Source organism: Pavona decussata, unplaced genomic scaffold, assembly GCF_977016875.1.
Source record: "Pavona decussata unplaced genomic scaffold, jaPavDecu1.1 SCAFFOLD_36, whole genome shotgun sequence".
Classification (NCBI taxonomy): domain Eukaryota; kingdom Metazoa; phylum Cnidaria; class Anthozoa; order Scleractinia; family Agariciidae; genus Pavona; species Pavona decussata.
The window spans coordinates 922,934-945,408 of NW_028145458.1; the positions used below are offsets into that span (position 1 = coordinate 922,934).

At 40.5% G+C, this 22,475-nt stretch overlaps 2 pseudogenes across 1 annotated transcript; both read right to left on the reverse strand.

Annotated features, from left to right (window-relative positions):
• Positions 1-9,964: 9,964 nt before the first annotated feature.
• Positions 9,965-12,315, reverse strand: LOC146484245 (uncharacterized; annotated as a pseudogene).
• A 1,670-nt stretch (positions 12,316-13,985) lies between these two features.
• Positions 13,986-17,032, reverse strand: LOC146484246 (uncharacterized; annotated as a pseudogene). Its single transcript, XR_014863666.1, has 2 exons — positions 16,132-17,032; positions 13,986-15,616 (listed from the first exon to the last, which is right to left on the reverse strand). The product of XR_014863666.1 is annotated as an uncharacterized LOC146484246 (transcript).
• Between the last annotated feature and the right edge of the window lie 5,443 nt (positions 17,033-22,475).

A 22,475-nucleotide genomic window follows, 5' to 3' on the forward strand; every position in this document is an offset into this window, starting at 1 on the left:
GGAAATTGTAAACAAATGTTCGGTGACAATTCTCGGATCGTTCTCTGAACTTTCTTCGCCATCAATATTAAACAAAGCGTGCCGATGCAAAACAGTTACGTGAATGGAGGGTTGTGTTTGCCCATACTACAGTGACTGAATCTGGTCCTGATGCTGGCAAGTATAGTTTTCAGAATAATCATGAATGCAGCAAATACATTACTTGCAAAACATTTCGGATGTTTTTAGGACGGTAATTTTCGGACATTTTTTCCTTCATTTCGAACAATTTTCGGACAAAAATTTCGGACACTGCGCTGAAACATGCCTAAAGTAAATTTACGACTAAAAGACATGAATTAGACTGAAGTAAAATCTGTGAAAATGATAGTTTCGCTGTACCTTCAAGGTTTTACAGCCGGATACACCAACGAGAAAATAACAAACTCAATCAAGCTTATACCTTGTTACGCCGCAAAATGTAACAAATAACGCAAAATGTAACATTAACACGAAATGTAACAACTTTTGACGTAAAATGTAACATTAACCCGAAAGGTAACAACTTCTGACGCAAAATGTAACAATTTCTTTAACGGGAATTGTAACAACTTCATTAACGCAAAATGTAACAACCTTTTTTGGTGGATTATTACTAGTAAAGCAGTTTCTGCTGTGTATGATAACGGAAATATAAGCGATTTTCCAAAGTTATGTTACTTCTAACTAACATCTCCAACAGTGGCTGACAGGTGTTTGTAATTGTTCCTGCCTTCGGACATGCTGTGCGAATTTTTTTGTTTGTTTGTTTATAAAAAATTATGATAATAAAAAAAAACTTTATTTAAGTGTCGAAGTATTTAGCACTGACTGTACCGCTAACTGGGGAAGCTAAAATCAGTGAAATAAATACACAAACTGAACATAACATATGTTAAAAATTCCAACTGGTGGGAGGCAAACCAGTTGGGTATTTACAGAGCGTGGCCTTGGATTCGAGAATGGGGCTTCCGTGAAACAAATCCAAGTGGTCAGAGCAGGACTTGAACCCGGGGACTCCAGATTACAAGTCCGGTGCTCTAACCACTAGGCCACGCCGCCTCCCTGTAAAAGACATTAAAGATATTAAGTAAGTCAAGTTGTCGTCCGTCCTTGAGCACAAAAGGGCAGACACGAACTATTTTTTCAAAAACAATAGAACTTTTCAATTTCAACAAAAGAAAATCTTGAACTGATCATGTAAACTGTAGGTTGGTATAATTTGAAGAAGAAGGCTAAATATCCTTCTGTGTATATCAAGACCAGAGTTGTGACATTTTGCGTTGTTAGATTTCGCGTTAAAGAGGTTGTTTCATTTTGCGTCAGAAAGTTGTTACAATTAGCGTGAAAGAAATTGTTACATCTTGCGTCAGAAGTTGTTACCTTTCGGGTCAATGTTATATTTTGCGTCATAAGTTGTCACCTTTCGCGTTAATGTTACATTTTGCGCTAGTTGTTACATTTTGCGGCGTAACATACCTTAAGCAGTTTCTCAAATATTTTCCTTTCCAGTGATAAAAAGAACGACTGAGCAAAGCTGTCTAATGCGAATTCTAGCCATATCATGTACATTGGCTTTGAATATGTGATGCCGTCGCACAGAAAGTACTTTTAAAGTTTTATACTATACTGAAAAAATTACAGACGCTTAAAATTTCGGACGGTTTTATTTTCGGACACTATTTTTGTCCGAAATTAAAATTGTGTGAATTTTTTTGCAGGTAATGTATGCTCTAAAGGCAAGTTATCTAATAGACTTTGCAATTGATCATGCTGCCATCTTGCGCGAAATCTATGCGCAGGAAATGTTTCTAGAAGTTTGGTAGAGTAATCGAACATCTCACCTGGTGAGGTTTGCATCTCAATCAGCTGCAGCCTCCTTTTCTCACCCGTTTCAACGTAATCAAATTTTTGCCACTTGACTGTAGCAAACGAATTTGTTCTAGTACTCTCTTCTGGCAGTAACTGGAATTTCCTTGTGCCACAGTTTCCACAGGATCTATGTAAACACTCTGACTTGTGGAATTCATTTCCTGGATTTTCACATAATGTTTCGTCCACTAAATCGTTCAAACTATCATAAACTGTAAAAAGGCCGACTGCGTTCCGCGTCTTTGGTAAGGATACTTCTTCGATAATCCAGGCATGGCTTAAATAGCATCCGAATTTCAACATGCTCATGGCAATAACAAGAATTTCTGTCTTCGGGTCGAGCAGTGACAACATTAAAAAGGTTTACAGCTTTCAAATGCTCTTTGCTTTATGCCAATCTCCGAATATTTCTTTTTGAAATCTTGAAAAAAATCTCGCTCTGAGTTTTTTCCAAAATCTGCTTCTCATGCTTAATGTATTCATTCAGCCCTAGTCGTTTTCGTTTAACATCAGGGCAAGAGTTTCCAGTTCTCGCCCAAAACTCAAAAGCAAGTTTACGTACATCCTCTGATAGGGCGTCACTGCGTGTCTTTCTGTGCCTCTACATCCACGCGGACTCTCTATTCGCAAGTTCAGTGGCTCTCCTTTGCATACTCTGAGCAATTCTTCGCCAATTAATTCCAAATGTCGCCGAGGCAGCAGTCGTAAGGCCACTACCTTTTATGTTATCGCCACACAACATTGCAATGCCAGTGCTTATTGCTGCTCTCGAGTTATCGTTTCTCCTTGATTTTTCCTTTTCTTACATAGAGATGACATCGTCAACAACTTCTCGAAAAAGTTTATACTGGTTTTGTTCTTCAGCTGAAATGACAACGCACGACTTCTCCAAAATCTTTCTTGTGCCAGGACTATTTATCAACGAAGAAACAACAGCAGCTTTTTTTTTGGAGGTTTAGGTAGTTTTTCTCTCACGGCGTCTACTGCTCGTTTCTTGGTCGTTGATGAGGAAAAAGGCAAAAGTTGAGTTGGAGATTCGGGACTTGTTACTTCTTTGGTTAAACTCTGACCGCTTGACTTTGTTCAATGCCGTCTAGAAGTTTCTCTGCTTATTTCTCTTTTTTCTTTGTATCGATTTTCTGAGTCTATCGCTTTCTTTCGAGCTCATGGCTAAAGGATAAGCGTGAATGAATGCCAATATGCACGATAAGGCACTATTATGTGTTGTCCTATTGTTCCCTATCGTGCATATCGTTCCTTCCGCATGCCTAGTTCCTACTGTATATTAAAAACTAGAGCGACAAATTTTGACGAAATCTCACAGACTAACACAGCAACAATTAGCACCGACAGTGAAATGAATGTAGGAACAACATTCCCCACCTTTACATCACATCGATTTGATTTTTTCAAGTCTTAAACGGGTCAACATTAGCGCTAGTTTTTGCGTAACTTGGGCACTGGCAATGAAGGGAATGAAAGGCACGTTCCATTCGTGCTATTTCGTTCCTTACGTGCCCGCACATTCACTGATTTGGGCTGTACTTCATGTTTTTCGAGAACTGTTGCGATGAATTACAGCTTGGCGATTCACCACATACGTGACCAGCGACTCGCGATGGTTGAAACTTTGTGTGAGTTGAAGCGCAAGTTAATAGAAACTCTCGGAAATTTAACAACTTTTCAAGCCATTCAAGAGTTATCGCCGATCCTAGCAAATGACTGCAGTGTGAAAGAAAATATCCACGCCATGATAGCTGATGTGAACACGGTGGAAGATGAAATGACTCAAGCGAATCAAGTGTGGTCAAACAAGTGACTTTTTCTTTTCATGACCAAATGGCTCTTTTCAGAGCCACAACAGACAAAAAAAGCAATGTCCAACACAAGAGATCTTTAGTTTTAGCTATTTGTTACAGAGATGTGCCAGACAAACACTAGGCGATTTTTAACGCCGATCGCTCCGATGAGCGAAAATCGCCTAGTGTGTCCCTGGCGTTAAGTTAAGTCATAGTCTAGTGGGCTATGATCGGGCTTATTTGCGACTGCATACATCTCAAATTTCAAACGATGGATCGTTCGGAAAGTCAGTTTATTTACTCCTGGCTAATGCCCAGATTGTGGCTTTCCGCACGTACTGAGGAGGTAAACAAATTAAAAGTAACCCATTTGCTTAAGCGACTTTTTGGGGGAGTGAGTTGAATAAACGACGACGGTGAACAAAACCTGAAAACTCAACAGTGCACTTCAAGTTAGCACATGGAACAAAATATTTCCGCTAGTTGATCACGTCTTACCGATCGTTCGCAGTATTGTTCCTACACAATATTAGGCACAATCAGTTCCAATGGAGCAATTTATAAATAGCCTCTGAGGAGGGGCATGCAGGTACGAACAAAACAGGCACGAAAAGCGCGATAGCCGCGGGAACAATAGGGCACGATTTCCTGGCATGGAACGATAGAGGGAACGAATTTTGGACATGTGGGGACGATAGGAACGGGCGTGATAGGCACAAAATTGACTGAAAAGTGAGTTTTTTGGCGTTAAGTTAGAGTGACATTAAATCAGAGATCTTCTATCCTTAACCCTTTGGGGAACAGGAAACGACTGAATGACAAACGTAAACACAACTCATGTGCATCGTAGTTTTACTATAATCTGGATCAAATTTTTTTTCAACGCGACAATTTCGTTGACTAAGTCGAGAGCCTTTTTCACTAGATAGAGGGAAAATTTCGAACACGATTTTCTCTAATCTTGGATCTGTAATTTTCTCGGAGCTATTAAAAAAAAGGAACATTTATAGAGTGCACATTCATTTAACTTTACCTTCCCCAGTTTTTATGATCGTATGATTTTTGTGAGCACCAAAATTTAGAGTTTTCTGATGTCATAGAGGGAAAATTTCGAACACGATTTTCTCTAATCTTGGATCTGTAATTTTCTCGGAGCTATTAAAAAAAAAAGAACATTTATAGAGTGCACATTCATTTAACTTTACCTTCCCCGGTTTTTATGATCGTATGATTTTTGTGAGCACCAAAATTTAGATTTTTCTGATGTCATACAAGATGTTACGCGTGTGGTAATCAACACCGTGCGCAAGGCCTGATTTTAAAAAAAATCTCTTCTTTATTTGCACTGCTAACAATTAGAAAGAGAGAAAAAACAAGGACCAGCAACCAAAAAAAAAAGCGTTACAAAAAGGCACACTGAAAAGTTACAAAAAGGACTTTTTTCCTTTTTGTAACGTTACATTAGGGAAAAATGTTACAAAAAGGAGCAAAACATGTTCCTTTTTGTAACATGAATCTAATCATTCATTCATGTGAAATGGAGTTTCATGTTGGAGATTGCCAGCCCATCTGACTTGCTCTAAGTTTGACATGAGACTATGATGAGTCTGACTTCTAACACTCTATTACCCTTTGATCCCTCACTATCCTTCTCAGGCTCTTCACCTCATTTCTAAGGCCTTCCACCTCTGCTTTCAACCACTCAAATTCTTGCGTGAAATGAGATGTAAGTGACTCCCAGTTTGAATTGCCAATGTTTCTGGTATTGGGTGGAAGTGAGTCAGTCATTGGCACATTTTCACAGTGATTATCCGCCAGTTGAAGCAATTTTGTGAAGCTTTTTGCCGGAGACATGTGACAAGACAATGGTGTTGGGTATGTACATGTATCTAAGTCAAGTACTTGGGGAGGAGTGATAAATGGGTTTTGCAAAGTCGTATGTGAATTGTGGTCAGTTAGTGGTTGAGAAATGGTGTGGTCTGAGTTGGTGAATATGTATGTGATGTAATGGTGTTTGTGCATGGACTGCGGTTGAGTAATGGTGTGGTCTGAGTTGGTGGATATGTATGTGATGTAATGGTGTTTGTGCATGGACTGCGGTTGAGTAATGGTGTGGTCTGAGTTGGCGAATATATATGTGATGTGTTGTTTGTGTGTGAACTGTGGTTGAGTAATGGTGTGGTCTGAGTTGGTGAGTCTGTATGTGATGTAATGGTGTTTGTGCGTGTTAAGTTTCAAAATAGGTCTGTGATGGTTGTTTTTGTCAGATCAATAGAGAGGGAATAAGTCCTACTCGGTAGTATTGCAGCTTAATATTAAAACATGAGGGCCAGAGATAGACACACAGAAAATGAGGAATGAACTGAGGGCCAAAAACCGCTACGGTCCCTAAGTGATCAATTAAATAATCAAACAACCGTCATACGGATGTCAGCCCAAATGAACAAACCACAGGACCAAAAGTCAACCCAGCCCTATAACCGAAAGTCCAGCTCAAGACAACATTTACATGGTTGAAAACTTATTATTTGAGATTTTTACCTATTTATTATATTTATAATAACAGTTTCCTTATTTGGTTTCAAGATCTATAATTTTCCTATGCAATATTAATTTTTAACAATTGCTTTTGATTGATGGCGAATTCCATAGTAATACCCATTAGCACTGCTGAGTTGCTTTTAAAGGGACTTTTTTTAAAAAAAATTATTGTTGATTGATTTTCTAACTTTTATTTTTTAAGCGACAGCCCATGCAGAAAGTGGAAATATTTTTATACTACGGTAGTAAAACTGGTGTAGATAGCCTCATGGAAAAAGTTATTTCTGTATAATACAAAACTAGCTCTGGTCTTTTCAAAAGTTTCGATTTATTTTCTGAAATAATTTTTGAAATGACAGTAATGAAACTTACAACTTTGCATATAAGCGGTCAATTTCTCGTATTGTCTTGTTTAATGATTTAGCAACCAAAATCTGTTGAGCAGACAACTGCTTCGCCTTAATGAGTTTCTTCTGCAGTACTTTGCGTTCTTGTTCCTGTTTTTCTTTCTTTTTTTGTTTTTTTCTTTTCTTTTTTTCAGCACTGGACAATCCTTCTCTTTTTCTCTCCAATTTTCTTTTCTTTCTTTCTGAGGTTTCAATTTTTTTCAATCTAAAATGCGCGGGGAAATTACAAAAGCATTGGTCGAGTTTTAATAATAGCCTGTGGATAAAAGCTTCATTTAAAAGTGGCAGACAATACATCTCTATATTAGACCTTATATAAGAAATTAAATTACATAAACAGCTGTTTGTGAGCTCACAATAAATTAATACTTAAATGTTCAAAGGGTTGGAGATGCAAACCTCTTCTCTTCAGGAGTCCTGAAGGCTTGCATGGTTAATTGGCCGCTAGAGAGGGGTGGGTGAAAATTCTGTTAAAAAACCGAGTTGGGACTGAGTAGGAATCCGATGCTGCAAATGTGCAAGCTGGCCAAAAAACCTACACGTTTCAAACCATTTGGCACCAACTGGCTGGACCCTACGTGCACTCTACCCTACAAAGATTGAAGTATCCTATCTTCTTACGTGAAAAATTAATTAATTTTACAACTGACCAGGCTCTTCTTCAGGAAAACTCCTGATTCCTCCAGGCGCGTCGCAATATCAACTAACAGCTCGTCTGATTCGTTCCCGGACTGGATGCAACAAATGAACGGCCGGTGAGTCCATAATATTGGTGAGAATTATTATAAAGGTGAATGTGGGATAAACGGTTGCTAAAAAACTAACCATTTTCTGCTAAAAACGAACACTCAAAACAACACGGCAGGAACAAAGTCACACGTTTTTCTCCATTTTACTGATCGACTGCTTCATTCACGAAGATAAAGGTAAAGTTTGATTTGGACTACTTTTTCCTGCGACATCAAAATGGTATGGAAATTTGTTGCACATGTTTCGTAGGCTAATTGACCAGAATAAATATATTATTTTAGAGCAGAATGGGGAAGAAATCTGGGATCGGAAAACATTGAATGGCTGTCTTCAGTCAGTCTGATTAGTTTTAGGGACCAATATGTGATGTTTGGTAACATTCTCGGGCTCCAGATGTCAAGTGTTTGTGAATCGGTTCTGATCTCATAATTCGTGATGTGAATAGCGAGCTGCAACTATCGCACGCATATTCAATCTTCCTTGAGTGCAAAAGAGTTTGAATCAGAGTTTGGAACTTAAAACAAATGAAGTTCTTTTCTTCGTCTTTCGAGAAATGAAATTTAATTTGGAGAAAATCACATACCAGAAACACTTTTATTTAAATGAAAATAGGCATTAGTTTCCAGGCCATTTTGAGTAGCGTACACAAATCTGCATGCCTTAGAAAGCAGCCAGCGAGTTTGGAATGTTTACACTGTGAACGAGGCTTCATCCTTTGACCTAACTTTTTGCGGTTTTTATCGGCCTGTGACCGCACCTAGGCTGCAATTTCAAACTCTTGCAATTTTCTCAAAAAATAAAAAACCTTGGAACTTTAAAATATGATTTTCGAAAATAGTTAATCCAAGGGTATCTTCAGCTGAAATATAAGAAAGTTGACGAAGTGGTCGCTGAAATGCAGTTCTCGATTCTTACAGGCAGCCGCTCTTAAATTTCTCCTGCTCAGACTGAGAAATCCACTCGCATACATAAATAAATTTTGTTCTTCCGTTTATTTAAACAAATTGCTTAGTTTCATAAAGCACTATCATGCGAAAAAGAGATGCATGTAGATTTCTACATGCAAAATGATTTTAAACGCCCATGAGGAATATTGTATTTAAAAACCTCTATGTTGCACTGTTATATTTGAATAGATTTTACCAAAACGCTGGCAAGCTTTGTTTGATATTGTTTATCATGACGTCAAAAGTGCAAATTTTCATGATGTCCTCAAAATAATAATCCAGGCTGAAAACGCTTTTTGGGTAGCTGTTGTTCACAACATCTTGAAATGCAGATGAACCTCAAGTAATTTTAGTCCTTTAAAGTGAAGAGCTTCTAACCTCAATTAGAACAAGTAAACAAAATGTCATTGCACAGCCATAGAAATACCAAACAGGAATACTAAAATTAATGACAGTTTGGCTTTTGTAAATATATCAAGTGTTTTGAGAATGCATGTGTACCAACCTGAGAAATGTAGTAACAACTTCAATTGTATCTTTTGCGGGGGGATTTTTCTCCAAGTACTGGACGAAAATTGCTTCTTTCTCTGAAACTGAAGCATCCTCAGAGCCAGAACACTGAAGAAATTGACACCAGATATCTTCTCCTCTAATCTTTTACTGAGTTCCTCTCCGATGTAGTATATGAAATTGGTGCCACTCTGTCTATTCCTATATGCTGTCCCAATGTCAGCACCATGCTTTTCTTCCAGCTTTAAAATTTACAGGTATTTTAAAAGCAGCATTTCTTCTTTTGCTATGACATACGCAGTTTCAAATTTTAATTTCGTCGTTGCAAAATCGGCTGATTGCATGTTTTTGATGCCAGATGTGATGAGGTGCTGCCCTGCATCGTTGGAAGCTTTTATTGTCTCAGCGCTTCCAAAAGCACTCTACCCTTTGTTGCCTTTTAAGTGCAAGTCTAATGCCCTTTTGTGAGGCTCACCCTGTGCATGATCTTTGGGATTACTTAGGCGAAGGTTGGTTGATCCAGTGAAAGCCGATGCTGTTGAAAAGTTCTTCATACCTTTTAACTTGTCAGCATGAGTTTTGTACATAGAACAGTTTAAACTGATGACGTGATCTCCTTGTCAGCAGTTATCACGAGCCACTCACTTCCTAAGTGTTCAGTTAAAGATGTTTCCAACGACTTGCTGCTGCTACAGTTAGGGCCCTTGTTTTCTTAGCAGATGGAGTGGATGACAGCTGTTGAAGGGTGATCTCTTGTTTCTGTCGAGGCTCTTGATGGATTTAAATCGCGGTGGAGCTGCTGTCGGCATTTACAGGTGTTTTTGTTTTGTTGGTAAAATAAATAGGGAGGCTGGATTGTGGAGATTTTGCTGCCGTGGGAAGGTCAGGGTGCTTTCGCTTACAGCCATGGTGACACTCGTCACATTTTCCAACACAATAGGTTTCCTCAGAATACCCGGTGTTTTCTCTGTACAAGGTGTTGAGCATACATTGCAAATGGTCGATTTACAGCCAGTGTAACGATACTTGATGCCTTTACATGCACACTGAACACAATCCATCTTAGCAATAAAAAATGTCTTCTTTCACTGGTTTACAGTGTTACAGTAAATTAACAATGTTAGAACAAGACTGGAAGGGATAGATGCTGTGGTGTCTGGGAACTTTTTTTTGCGAAAGCGACAACAATAGGCCTTAACATCGTGTTGTTGACTACTCGGAAACCTCGATTCACCCCAGCACTATTCTGTTTGGTCAACAGTACATTGAGATACTTGTTTTTGTTAATTTCGTTTGTTTTCTTATTGACACCTTTACAACTGAACTTATCTTCCGCCCCAAAACAATAATAAGTCTTACTACACAACCCAATAATGCCTTGTCCCTCCCATTCCACTTTAAACAACCCGGGGGTTCGCTTGTCATACGCTTTATGCTCTGGAGTGTTGGTACGCGGAAACCAGTTACACTTATCTAGTGCGAATTCCTCTCTTAACTCTGGTTTGACTAGACTTTCCACGCTTTCCCCAGAAATTGCGATATACGCACTATCCGTTTCCATTTCGCACATTTGAAAATCTGAGCAGTCCAAATACTTGTCTAAAAAATCGTAATAAAATTCTAACAGGCGAAGTTTTGCGTATTGATACACAAAAAAACCGACTTGAATAGGTAAATTTAAATTAATAGTTTTCTTGCAGGACTGAACCTCATACATATCTTCGGTTATATTGTCCAATTTCCTGAAGAGAGGGCTGTTCACTTTTCTGCTAGCTTCCGCGTCACTGCAAAATTCCACGTTCATATGCTTCATTTGGTTTGTTATGCATTTGCCGTAAGCGCTATTTCCACACTAGAAATAATAATATTGAATGAAATCAGTTGTCTATCCGTGAAATATGTATATTGTTCCCACCCTTATTTTCCATAACCAAACAACGACTTACCAGTTTCATTGTATCCGCGATAATGACTTTGTTAGGGTCTGCGTCTCCTGCTCGTCTCGCGTCAGATACTGCGTCACCAAATGGTTTGAAGCAGGGTTCAGGAGTATATTCAATGACTTGGTAGACTTTTGTGACCTCCAGGCCATGCTCAAGATACCATTTGAGGAGGGGCGTGGCAAGCAGAATTTTTTCCCCTTTCATGCTTCCGATGAGACTGCGTCAGGGTTCCGGCATGATGTTGTTCTCCTCAGCGTAACTTTTCATGAACTCCCCAATATCGTCACGGCTGATGTTGGTGTTTTTAAAGATCGGGCACATCTCGCTGAACTTGTCCTTGAGGTGATCTGGCACGCGAATATCCACTTCCACACGACCAAACAAACGCTCATTTCGCACCTCGCTCAAAATTTGCTCGGGGCTCATCGTTTTCACTTGATCCAACTTTCTTTATACTTCGGTAGCGATGAATCACTGCAGTTCATGATCTGTTTTCTTCATCTCGCCATTCACACTCCCACATCTCTACCACGTTGTATCCTTTACTCTTGATATACTCGGTGTTGGCTCTTGTTTCTTCCAGCAGCTCACACAGGTGCTTATTGCGCTTTTCGTTAAAATCTTTACCACGGTTGAGTGAGCAGTTATGCCCGTGCCAATAGCAGCCATGGAATTGATAGACGGTTTGTGTCTGTGCGTTGAATCTGTCCACAGGGAGTCTGCGATCGCCGATACGCTTCTTGGTGTTGTTGAGTTGATGGCAGATGTGAATTCTCTCTTGCTGCACCACCCATTCCAGCCATTCGATCGCCATCTTCATAGAACCTTTTGGTTTAAACTGGTTCTCTGCCACTCTTCTTGTAAAGCTTCCAGTGGGTATGTTCTGCATCACAGCCCACAGGTATAAAGCATTTGCATCATACCCCACGATCTTCTGACACAGCTTAGCAGCCTGGCCTTTCTCTGCTTCCCTGAGTTTTGTTTTGCCGGCTTCGTGGTAGCGATGGAAAATTATACCAGGCCCGCCTGTGTTATTGTCCCGGATAAGGTGGTACACGTCGCTGTTGGCTTGGTCGAAGAGATTGAAATAGGTTTGCGGCGACAGGTAAGAGAAGAGATACTTTAACCTGAGACCGGGAACAGAAATGCCATCTTTAAACATGTCAATCTTTCTCTCTTGCCAGAACTGACTCATTTTCTCTACCACTTCTAGCAAAGGTTCCACATCGAGATTATTGTACCAAACTAGAAAATCTTTAAAGCTGGTCATCTCGTTTTCTTCCCAGACTTGTTGGCAATAGGCGTACTCTTCAGTTGTTATGTTGGCATTCTTCAGACTTGAGTAGAAAGCTTCGTGGGGAGGTAATGACGTTTCTTCTTGCTTGTCCAGGTTGTGAACCCACTCGTATGGGAAATAACCTTTCGTTTGAGGACATTCGTATGCCTTTAAGAACTGGTCATAACTGAACCCAGGAGCTAAATAGTTGGAAATGTCGAGAAACTTGAGGTATTCCGTCTTGAGACACATGTGATTGCTGTTTCTCTTGACGGTGAACTTGACTGGTTGAGTCTCGTTGAGGTGGGGAAATAATAATAATAATAATAATAATAATGGTTTATTAACAGATCCACTGGGTGGCTCTTCCCTGTTAAAATACAATAATTCCAATTACAAAATAAAACAAATTAAATTAAATTAAGTTATTTACAAATTATAAAGCAGAAACAGGATTGACGGAAAACAATTACAGTAAAAAACTAACTAATGGCTTTGTACTCTGTTTCTTAAAAAATTCCTTGAGAGTCTTAAGAGCCGATCTCTGCAATTATCAAAAATCGGGCGTCAGTCGGGAAATTTCGAATTCCTTCATTTTTTGCCCATATAATCTCTATAGTAAAGTATTTTCAAAAATAACGTTAAAAGTTTCATCAGCGTGTTATTTTTTTCGAAATCGGGCAAAGTTTGAAATACGGCAAAGTAGCGTCCTTTCAGTCACGAAACTTACTGAAAATTACCCATTTTCATCTCGCTCGTAGAAAGAAACGCGATGTCCTCCATTAATGAAACGTTTACAAAATATAAACACATCCTTGTTCTTCATAATGCACTAGTTAAATTTAGATAAGCTGGAAAATTGGAAATGCTTCGGCCGTTCGAAGAAACCCCATTTCGGCAGTTTAAAAATTTAGCAAATTTCATCCAATTTCAACACAAAAGAAACCCAATTGGTACGTCAAGTTTGAATTTAAAATAAAGATATTGTTAAAGCACAACCTTTGTAGTTTACTGTGTTAAAATATTTCTGGCGGCATTGCAAAAGTACCCCGTTGAGAGACCAAAATGTGAAGGGTACTTTGACACGAGGAGAACCTGTGAAACGAACAACGGCCGTCACGCTACAAATCAAGTTCTTTGTTTAATTATCACTTCCGACAAAGAATATGTTTTCTATAAGCTGTACAGAAATTGCTAATAGTAGCTTATTCCCTGTTGAACTTAGTAGGATAACATTTTGTATGATTTTGTCAACTCATGTATTTTTAGACATGTAGAAGTCAGTATTAGGCACATTTTGCTGTAATTGTGTAATTGGAAACTGTTTACATTTTTCTGCTTCGGCTACTTTCAAAAATACAACAGTCAGGAAAAACCAAATGTCAGAGTATTTCTAAGCTTTACTTCATCTATTGATTGAGTTTTTAAGACAGGAAGGGCAATTACTTTAGAATTATCAAGCGAAGATTGAATACATTTACTTAGAAGAGGTCAAAGTTAACAGCAGAGATCAGCTATGTGATTGTCGCATCGCAGTATAAATATTTATGAAATTGCTGTAAACTAGCAGTTTATTCTAGCCCTGAATTCGAAAAAAACTCGCTAAGGAGGACTTACCACAGTGATCTGATCTGCAGCGCCACTAACTCTTTTAAAACGGAAAAAGTTGAAATCCTTGTAACTGCGTGACTATGACAAACTAAGGCGTGATCAAACCCGCGTGGGACCTGGTAACCGAACTATCTCCCCACGCGCTACGAAGGCGAGCAAGTAATATAACAAACGACAAGCAATTCAGCATTTAACCTTTGTTCATATGTAGTTCTTCAAGTTCCTAAACTAGCCGTCTAGCCAAATATACACTCTAAGTGCTTGAAAAACGGGGTTTTTTTTGGCGGAAGGGGGGGGGGGGGGTAGGCGAGGGAAAGGGACTCCTTGCGCGTGAGAACTCGTGGACGTTTAGAACACAGCTTAGTGCCCTTTTTTCAATAGTCACTTATTTTCTACTGTATGGCATTTATCTTTGCAAATATCAAGAACGAAGTGGACAGTTACTATAGTGTTTCCTAACTACAGCAAAAGGCTAACATTAATAGTTGGAGGTTCTATCTATGATACAGTAGCAAGTAGAGTAGACATTGCAAGCTGTATGGGGCCACACCTGCATTTTATGTCTACACGCAGCATCTTCCTTGATTGCAAAACAGTCAAATTTTTGTCTTTCAAGTGCAGATAAGATACTCGAGAAGCACAAAAAGCCTGGAATGTCATTCAAGTTCTCTTTTCCTACAAGAAACGACCGCACATGATCCTACGACGGACCAGCGCACAAAAAGACTGTTTTGCAGCCTAGCCTGTTCCAAGCTCCAGAATAGTGAGAACCGCGAAAACATGAACCCAAATTTAAGAGCACCCTCTCTCCGCACAATTCCACTCATTTTGTTTCCTCGGGTTTTGTTTTGAAATTTGGGCGTTCTCACTAACTGAGAGCTTTGAACTGGCTAATGTTCAACAAGCTAGTGTCCATGTGGCATAATTAAACTTTGCAAGGCTAATCACTTACAGCTTTTTCTTGAAAACGAAACGGAAACTTTTAAAGGCTGATAGTAAAAGGCCTTGCATTGTTTTTTAGTGCTTCATTTTGTAGCTCTACAGGGGCAGCTATCTACAAGTTCTTCCAGGAGTGCCATATACGGAGCTTTCCTCCTCACCGCCGGTACTGGTACATCTAGTTCCAAACTTTGGCAGAGATGCTGTAGCATCCCCAACTTTGTTTTCCGAAACTCGGCTTTGTCGTTAACCAATGAGCAAATCTCGTACTGATCAACGACTATTGGGTGACGGATATGCAGCGTGGAAATCACATCTGCTCTTGCCAGAGAAAAATTGCTTTGCTCCTCAGCAGCTAAGACATCCTGTGGTGTCACCTCAACTTGTTGCTGACGCAGCTTCGCTGCAAGGCGCGAGAAGTAAGACGACACTTGCTGGGGAGTGAGGAACTCTGAACCACAAAACAACCTTTCCCCGTCTGTGCCCCGGGCACGCCGCATTTCTTTTGCAACAACATCCGGTTCCAACTTCCTACCTGTGGACTGGCCGATATTAAATTTCGCCTCCAGATAGGTCTTCTGTTTTTCGTTGAACCAGTAGGCTTTCTTCATTTCCTTCAGTGCCCAGCCTTCCTTGACAGTTTCACCTTGGTTCGAGCTGTCAACAGAGCCGGATACTTGCAGAGAAGGAAGAGGGCCTAGGCCTTCCTGGAGACGGGTGGCGTTCTGTTGCTTGGCCAGGTCCATTAGAGCGTGTCTCTCCGGTGACATGGTGCAGGATTCTAACGACAGGTGACGTTCCAGGGCAGACGACCGTTGAAATACTTTAACGCAACCTTCCTTTGGGCATGAAAAGACACTAGATTGTGGACCTTCAGCACTGGCACATTGTTGCTGATCAGCGGCCGTGGTTACTTGGACCCGGGCTGGCTTTGGTTGCTTTGCAGAAACTGCCCTGAACTCACCAGGCGAAAACGAAACAGAAAGCCAGCCGTAGTTGACATCTGTAATGAATTAGCATAAACATCACATCAGAGTGAAGAGGCCTACGTTACGCGTACTATTACTAGTACTACTATCCTCCTCCTCCTCCTCATCATCATCATCATCATCATCATCATCATCATCATCATCATCATCATTATCATTATCATGCCGAGGAAGCACGTCAGGCGCCTCAGTACTCTGGTAGCTGGCTTCCTTCTTGATGATGTCAGTAAAGATTCCAGTCAACTACCAAAGAACATGGGGACTCGCTACGAGTGTGGGGACTTTCTTTCTACTGAAGAAAGTGTAATCTGTTCTCGGAGGAAAATATTAAGAACGCTTTTTGTTTGTTACACTCAATTTATTTCATCAATAAAAGCTACTAAAAAAATTTCAGTTGAACACTTAGCAACAGTTTTCAAGTGGCTGTCTATCGGCTAAGCTCGTCAACACATCCCCATGATACGTTTTAAATACCAAAGTGGCTCTAAAAATAACTAAAAAGACACATTGGTAATAAGATGGCACTTACCTGAAACTTTCTCCTTCGCAATGCTCTTTCCTGGACCGATAGCATACGCACGCCAGGCCTGAAGGGATCCGTTAGTGAACTGAAAGTTATTCAACTTGTTTATGCCAGGAATTTTCTGCAGCTCCACGGTTTGGTTTATTGACGGCAAGAGAGCTGACACCTTCTAATCCCCCATGGGAAAGCAGGGCCTCCCTCATCTCCTCTGCTGTCGTAACATCGTGGCCTTCGTTGAGGTAAATCCGGATGTGGCACTTACACGTAGCTGCCAGTCTATCGGCTGCTCCCTTGCCACCCTGGGGGTCACTGAAATCCAGTCGTGCTACTTTGATTCCAGTTGACTGCTCCATTGTTTGGCACGCAAGGACAGTATTGGCGCAATGGTAACACCCGGCATTGTCCTGATGAAGGTAGGCCCAAGCAATCTCCGGATATTCCGTTTTCAGGGTTTTTAACACGTGCTGCATTATTAGGATCACGGCAGTGCTGTCCTGACTGCAAGACTGAACAATGTGGATGAACGCCTAGGACTGCAGTTCCCCACTTTTCCTCCGAAACACAACAGAGATGTGCCAGGAAATTCCCCTCTTCCCGAACCAATCTTGCTGAGATTCCCTGTACAGCTGGGGGAGGAATTTCATGGCCCAGTCGTTGATAATCAGTACGGTGTTGTCGTTCAGCAGTTGAAGAACATCCATCCTCGATTTATCCTGCTGTACTGACCGCAACTGGTGGGCTTTCCATGCCTGAATAGATCGCTTTGCCGACTCATATAGAAAGAGAATTTCATCTCTTTCATCCTCGTTGCAAAATTCAGCATCTTGCACAGCTTCGCCGACCTCTTGTAGTGGACCATTGAGGGCTTGGCACTGATCACAGAACTCGTTATGCTTGTGGTCACAACGCTGTTTGAACGCAGACTCAGATGGATCGCTCAGTGCGTATACATTGCAATGGTCAGCCACTCTAGCCTCACTGTCTATGTTCACCTGATTAGGCAAAGAGACATCCTGTTATTTTTACACTATCAACATAACTGTGTCTGCTGCTTTTTTTAGTTATGTTGTTGTTGCTGATCCTGCTGCTACTACTACTACTACTACTACTACGACGACGACGACGACGACGACGACGACTGCTGCTACTACTGCTGCTGCTACTTCTGCTACTGCTAATGCTGCTACTACTGTTACAGCTGTAGCCATGTCTCCTACTGCTGCTGCTAAGCGCTTCAGTTTTCCAATATTTTGGGGAGAAAATTTTATGATTCTAAACCCTTTTGCCTGGAAATAACCGATTGAGATTTCCGTCAACGATGGTAGTATATAAGAAAAAAGAAATGTTAAAACGGCATGATGGATTTGCAATGGCTAAAAACCTACCTGCCCGAGTGAGCAATAGCTTTGTTTCACTGTCGACGCCAGAATCGTCGCTAATTTTGCAGTAGACTAGGTGGGAGCGGACATCTTTCTTGCAATCGCCGATTGCAATACATTGCACATTGGCCGGATTGAAGGAAATCGGACCGCAGCCACCACCAACGAAGCAAGAATAACCACAAGATGCCATTAAGGCTTTGATGTCAGGGCGAAAAACTAGTACTTAGAACATTCGGTATTATCTAACACTGAAATTAAATCATAATACCAGTTTACCAGGTCTGCCAAATTCCATTACGCAAGTGTCACGCAATCTTACTGTGACAAACTTCAGGAATGTCAACATGCGACCTTTGCTCGCGTCTTCGTCTTGTCACATTTAGAGTAAATAACGCTATCATGTGGTCAGCATGGTACAAATATTATTCAGGATATTGCTAGACTCAACAATCGAGTGCAAGATTGTCCTAAGTAACACAGATAATTCAAGAATCGGGTAAGTTCTTTTAATCTTCTCGAGCAAACTGAAAGAAAGCGAGTGGGTTTTGATCGCTGTTATTTATAACTTGTTTGAATGACATATTCTTCAAAAGATATAATTTTATTTCACGAAAGAATCTATAAATTATCATCCATCCCCAGAGAAATTTGAAGGGGCTCTGTTTTAAAGAAATCAGCTAAAGTTTGTGTTAATACTGTGTTCATACATTGGCGCTTGTTTGTTTCACAGGTTCTCCTCGTGTCAAAGTACCCTTCACATTTTGGTCTCTCGACGGGGTACTTTTGCAATGCCGCCAGAAATATTTTAACACAGTAAACTACAAAGGTTGTGCTTTAACAATATCTTTATTTTAAATTCAAACTTGACGTACCAATTGGGTTTCTTTTGTGTTGAAATTGGATGAAATTTGCTAAATTTTTAAACTGCCGAAATGGGGTTTCTTCGAACGGCCGAAGCATTTCCAATTTTCCAGCTTATCTAAATTTAACTAGTGCATTATGAAGAACAAGGATGTGTTTATATTTTGTAAACGTTTCATTAATGGAGGACATCGCGTTTCTTTCTACGAGCGAGATGAAAATGGGTAATTTTCAGTAAGTTTCGTGACTGAAAGGACGCTACTTTGCCGTATTTCAAACTTTGCCCGATTTGGAAAAAAATAACACGCTGATGAAACTTTTAACGTTATTTTTGAAAATACTTTACTATAGAGATTATATGGGCAAAAAATGAAGGAATTCGAAATTTCACGACTGACGCCCGATTTTTGATAATTTCGGAAATCGGCTCTTAAAAAGGTTCTGTAATCCATACAGTTTCTAATAGATTCTGGTAGATTGTTAAATAGTTTCGACGCATTATCTTGGAGAGTGCCATTTTCGGTTGGGACCACTAATCTAATTGAATTGCTTGAGCGCAGTTCCTTGGGGCATTCCTGTTTTAATATTTTAAGATAATCTGGCCAGGTTTCGGCGTTATGCAAAGCTTTAAAACATGATTCCAGGAGGTTCAGATCGCTTCTCTCATTGATTGGAAGCCATCCGATTTTATGTACATCCTGAAAGTTCTTAACATAGTGACCGAGTACAAAACTTGCAGCAGCGAATTGAACCCGTTGCAAACGGCGAAGTAAGAATTGTGGTAGAGGGTAAAAGACCAGATCGGCATAATCTAGTTTTGACAAAATTAATGTTTCTGCTAGCTGCTTTCTGAGCTCATATTTGGCGAGATATTTCAGTTTTCTTAGTATTGATAGAGTGGCGTAGCATCCTGATACCGTGTGCTTGATGTGATCATCCCACTTAAGGTGTTCATTGATTTGAACTCCAAGCAGTTCTTTCACACCGTTGAGATCATACTGGCCAGAATGGAAACCAAGTACAGGCAGGTCTTGAAGGTATGTGTTCAGTTTTTCTTCGAGCTTGTTCAACACTTTGCTATCGCTGGTCTGTTCCTCTCCAAACAGTAAATCTTCGAGCTCTGCTAGCTCTTTGCGCCGTTGCCTCTGATCTAGTCTTCTGCCCAAATGATGGATCGTCTTCACTCACTTCTTTATCTAAGAAAGCGCGATCTTCTCTGTTCTCTGACTCAATCTCTTCCTCGTCACCTTCATCATCACTTGCCATCAAATCGATCCCTCTCCTTTCATCTTTGCTCTCTTCTCCGGTTTCTGTTTCTTGTTCATTTCCTTCTTGCAATTCTACAAGCATTGGTGCCAGTCGGTCTTCGTCCGTTTCTCGTTTTTCGGGATCTCTTGCTGTCTTGAGTGCTTCAAACACGGTTGCATACTGTTCACGTAGCAGAGAAGAGCTCATGGTACTGATCTCGGTTAGGTACTGTACAAAATCTTCAAGCGTCTGCTTCGGGTCACCGTTAGAGACGAAACAGTTGGGCGCTTGGTATCCAGGCACATTACTACAAACACTCACACTAAGGGGTACATGCGACGTTTGCCAGGTCAATTTTTTGGTGTTCTTTAATTCTTGCGCTTTTTCTTGATTGAAGTAGCACTCAAAGTCATAGGTGGCTCTGTAAGGGAGGTACCGTGCTTCGTCAGGGATGATAATGCCCTCCTCTTCTAATTCTTCAAAGACGGTTTTGGGTACATGGTATGCTCCGCCAGGATATTTCAGCTGCACTTTGCCGTCACAGGTCTTCTTGTGTCTTCTTAACTTATTGGCACCTTTCCACTGAAACGATTTACTATAGCAGGCGAGATCTTTGATATACGAAAAATGGTTTTCGTACAAGTTCACGTACAGCGTGCTTGGATAATGACGGTGAGAGCGGCGATGTCGGGCTTGCCTTCATTTTCTTCATCTTCTTTGCCATTTTTTTGAGTCAGAGCGAGATTGTACACTTGTATATTCACTTCAAAAAGCTTCTCCAACTCGTCTAGCTGATTAAGCTTGACCCCATGAAACTTCTTCTTGGGTAGCCCAGCGTCCCTGTATTGTTGGTAATAGTGCTGCGTGTCTGTCTCCACGTTCTTTGTGTGGCAGCCGTTATGAAGGGCTAGGCAGCGGAAGAAACAGAGATTGTCTTCATAGGGTTTCCCGGTGTTTCCAAGGCGTCAATATCACGATTGTCCACGATATGCCTGGGCAGATATTTCCCTCGACCGATGGGGTGATCGCGGATTTTCGTTACAAACCAGGTGACATTCGTGGTGAGATCCACAACCCATTTACTATTCGGTCTTTGCTGTTGAATCCATTCTAGGAAATCTATGTTGGTGATTTTTTGTATGGCACAGTCTAAATCGTCTTGATTTGAGATTTGGAACGGTTGTTCTAGCACGAAATTGTTGTTGGCGGAGGGGTGATGATATTGTAATGCGCCTGTTTCCGTGTTTCGCAGAATAAACCCAAAAGCAAAGTTCACCTTGAAAACGGTCGTCTCGTCAGTAAAGATTCGGTTTAGCTGTTCGCGAAGGGAAGCTGAACTGATCGTGGATAGACGAAAATTGTACCAATATTGCAAGCGGTTACGGCGACTAAAGCGGGTCCTGATTTGGGGCCAGTGTTGGCGGTACATCTGAGCAATATCTGCTTCACTACTAGGAACCAAGTTCGAAGGTATCAGGGCAGAATCTTCTTGCCAATCTGAGCTGACACTGGGGCTTGCTCTGGGGTTTTCTTGCCTTTTTTAGAGGGTGGTGTGTCTGTGGTTTTAGTGGCGGTGCGTTTGCGACTAACAGAGGCAGTGGTGGGTGGTTGCGAAGATTGATGAGTGGTGCGAATATGAGCGGTGTAAGGTGTGAGGTTGTGAAAGGTTTCCCCACAGGTTCCACAAGTGAAGGTGCGCTCGGCAACGCCTTTGTCGTGCGCCTTGAGATGTTTGTTTAGATTCGATCTTGTTGTAAATCGTTTATCACAGCGGGTGCACTCGGTTTCTCGCTGGTAGTTTTCAAGGTGGTTTAAGCGAGTGAACGTTTTGCCACAGGTGTTGCAGCGATGCTCTTTGCGAGGTTTTTTGGACGGAGGGTGACCACCAGTACCCTAAAATAATATTATCTTGTCTTAGTTATACAACCCTCTACGATCGATAAATAAGTTCTTATCTTAACGTTACTCGAGTAAATAAGATCATTTCACTAGCAAATAGTCCATCTAATTATTTGGAGGTATAAAAAAAATCAAAACAAGTTGAAATGTTTTAAAAATTCGAGAGAAACCAGCGTTTGTTTTGATTTCATCCGCCATTTTGGATTACCCAGTCTTTGCTCGGTCAGGCATAAAGGAGATTTATATCATTCATCACAGACAATGAAACGAGAGTTGAGTGTTGGATCAATCAACGATAAAGAAAGAATTGAGCTTTTGATCGAATAAAAATAACACATGCTTTTAGAACAAGACTATGAAAACAGTTTCACATAGTTTGGAAAATCGCGAATGCGTAAAAACAACTTGGTTAATAACATGTCTCTAAAACTTTTAAGTAAAGGGAAATTGAGCTTTTGATCAGATCGCTTCTGATAACTTAATTGATTCTCTGACAACAAAATCGAACCAGAATGTAATTCCAATGAACAATGAAACAAGAATTGAGCTTTTAATCAGATCGTTTCTGATAACTTATTTTCTCCAAAAAAAAAAACTAGTAAGTACAATAGATCAAATTACTTACGGTTTGTCGATTCCAATTTGGCAGTTGATTCGCCTCTCCCAAGCACTGTAAAAAAAGGAACAGAACATGAGTCTTTAAACAAAACACACCGGGGTTTTAGACCTGATAAAACACTGCTACTCGTGTATTAAACTTAACATAATCCACCAAAGAAAATTTCGCGATCTTGAAAGCAAAACCTGTAGATTACATGGGTGCTTTATATAAACGGGACAAAAGATAGCTAGCTATTAAACAGAAAGTAAAATGTTTCGGACAAATGAAAACTGATATTTAACTTACATTACCGGGCGGCATATTCTCCATATCCTGGATGTCTTGCAATTCGGCCGTTG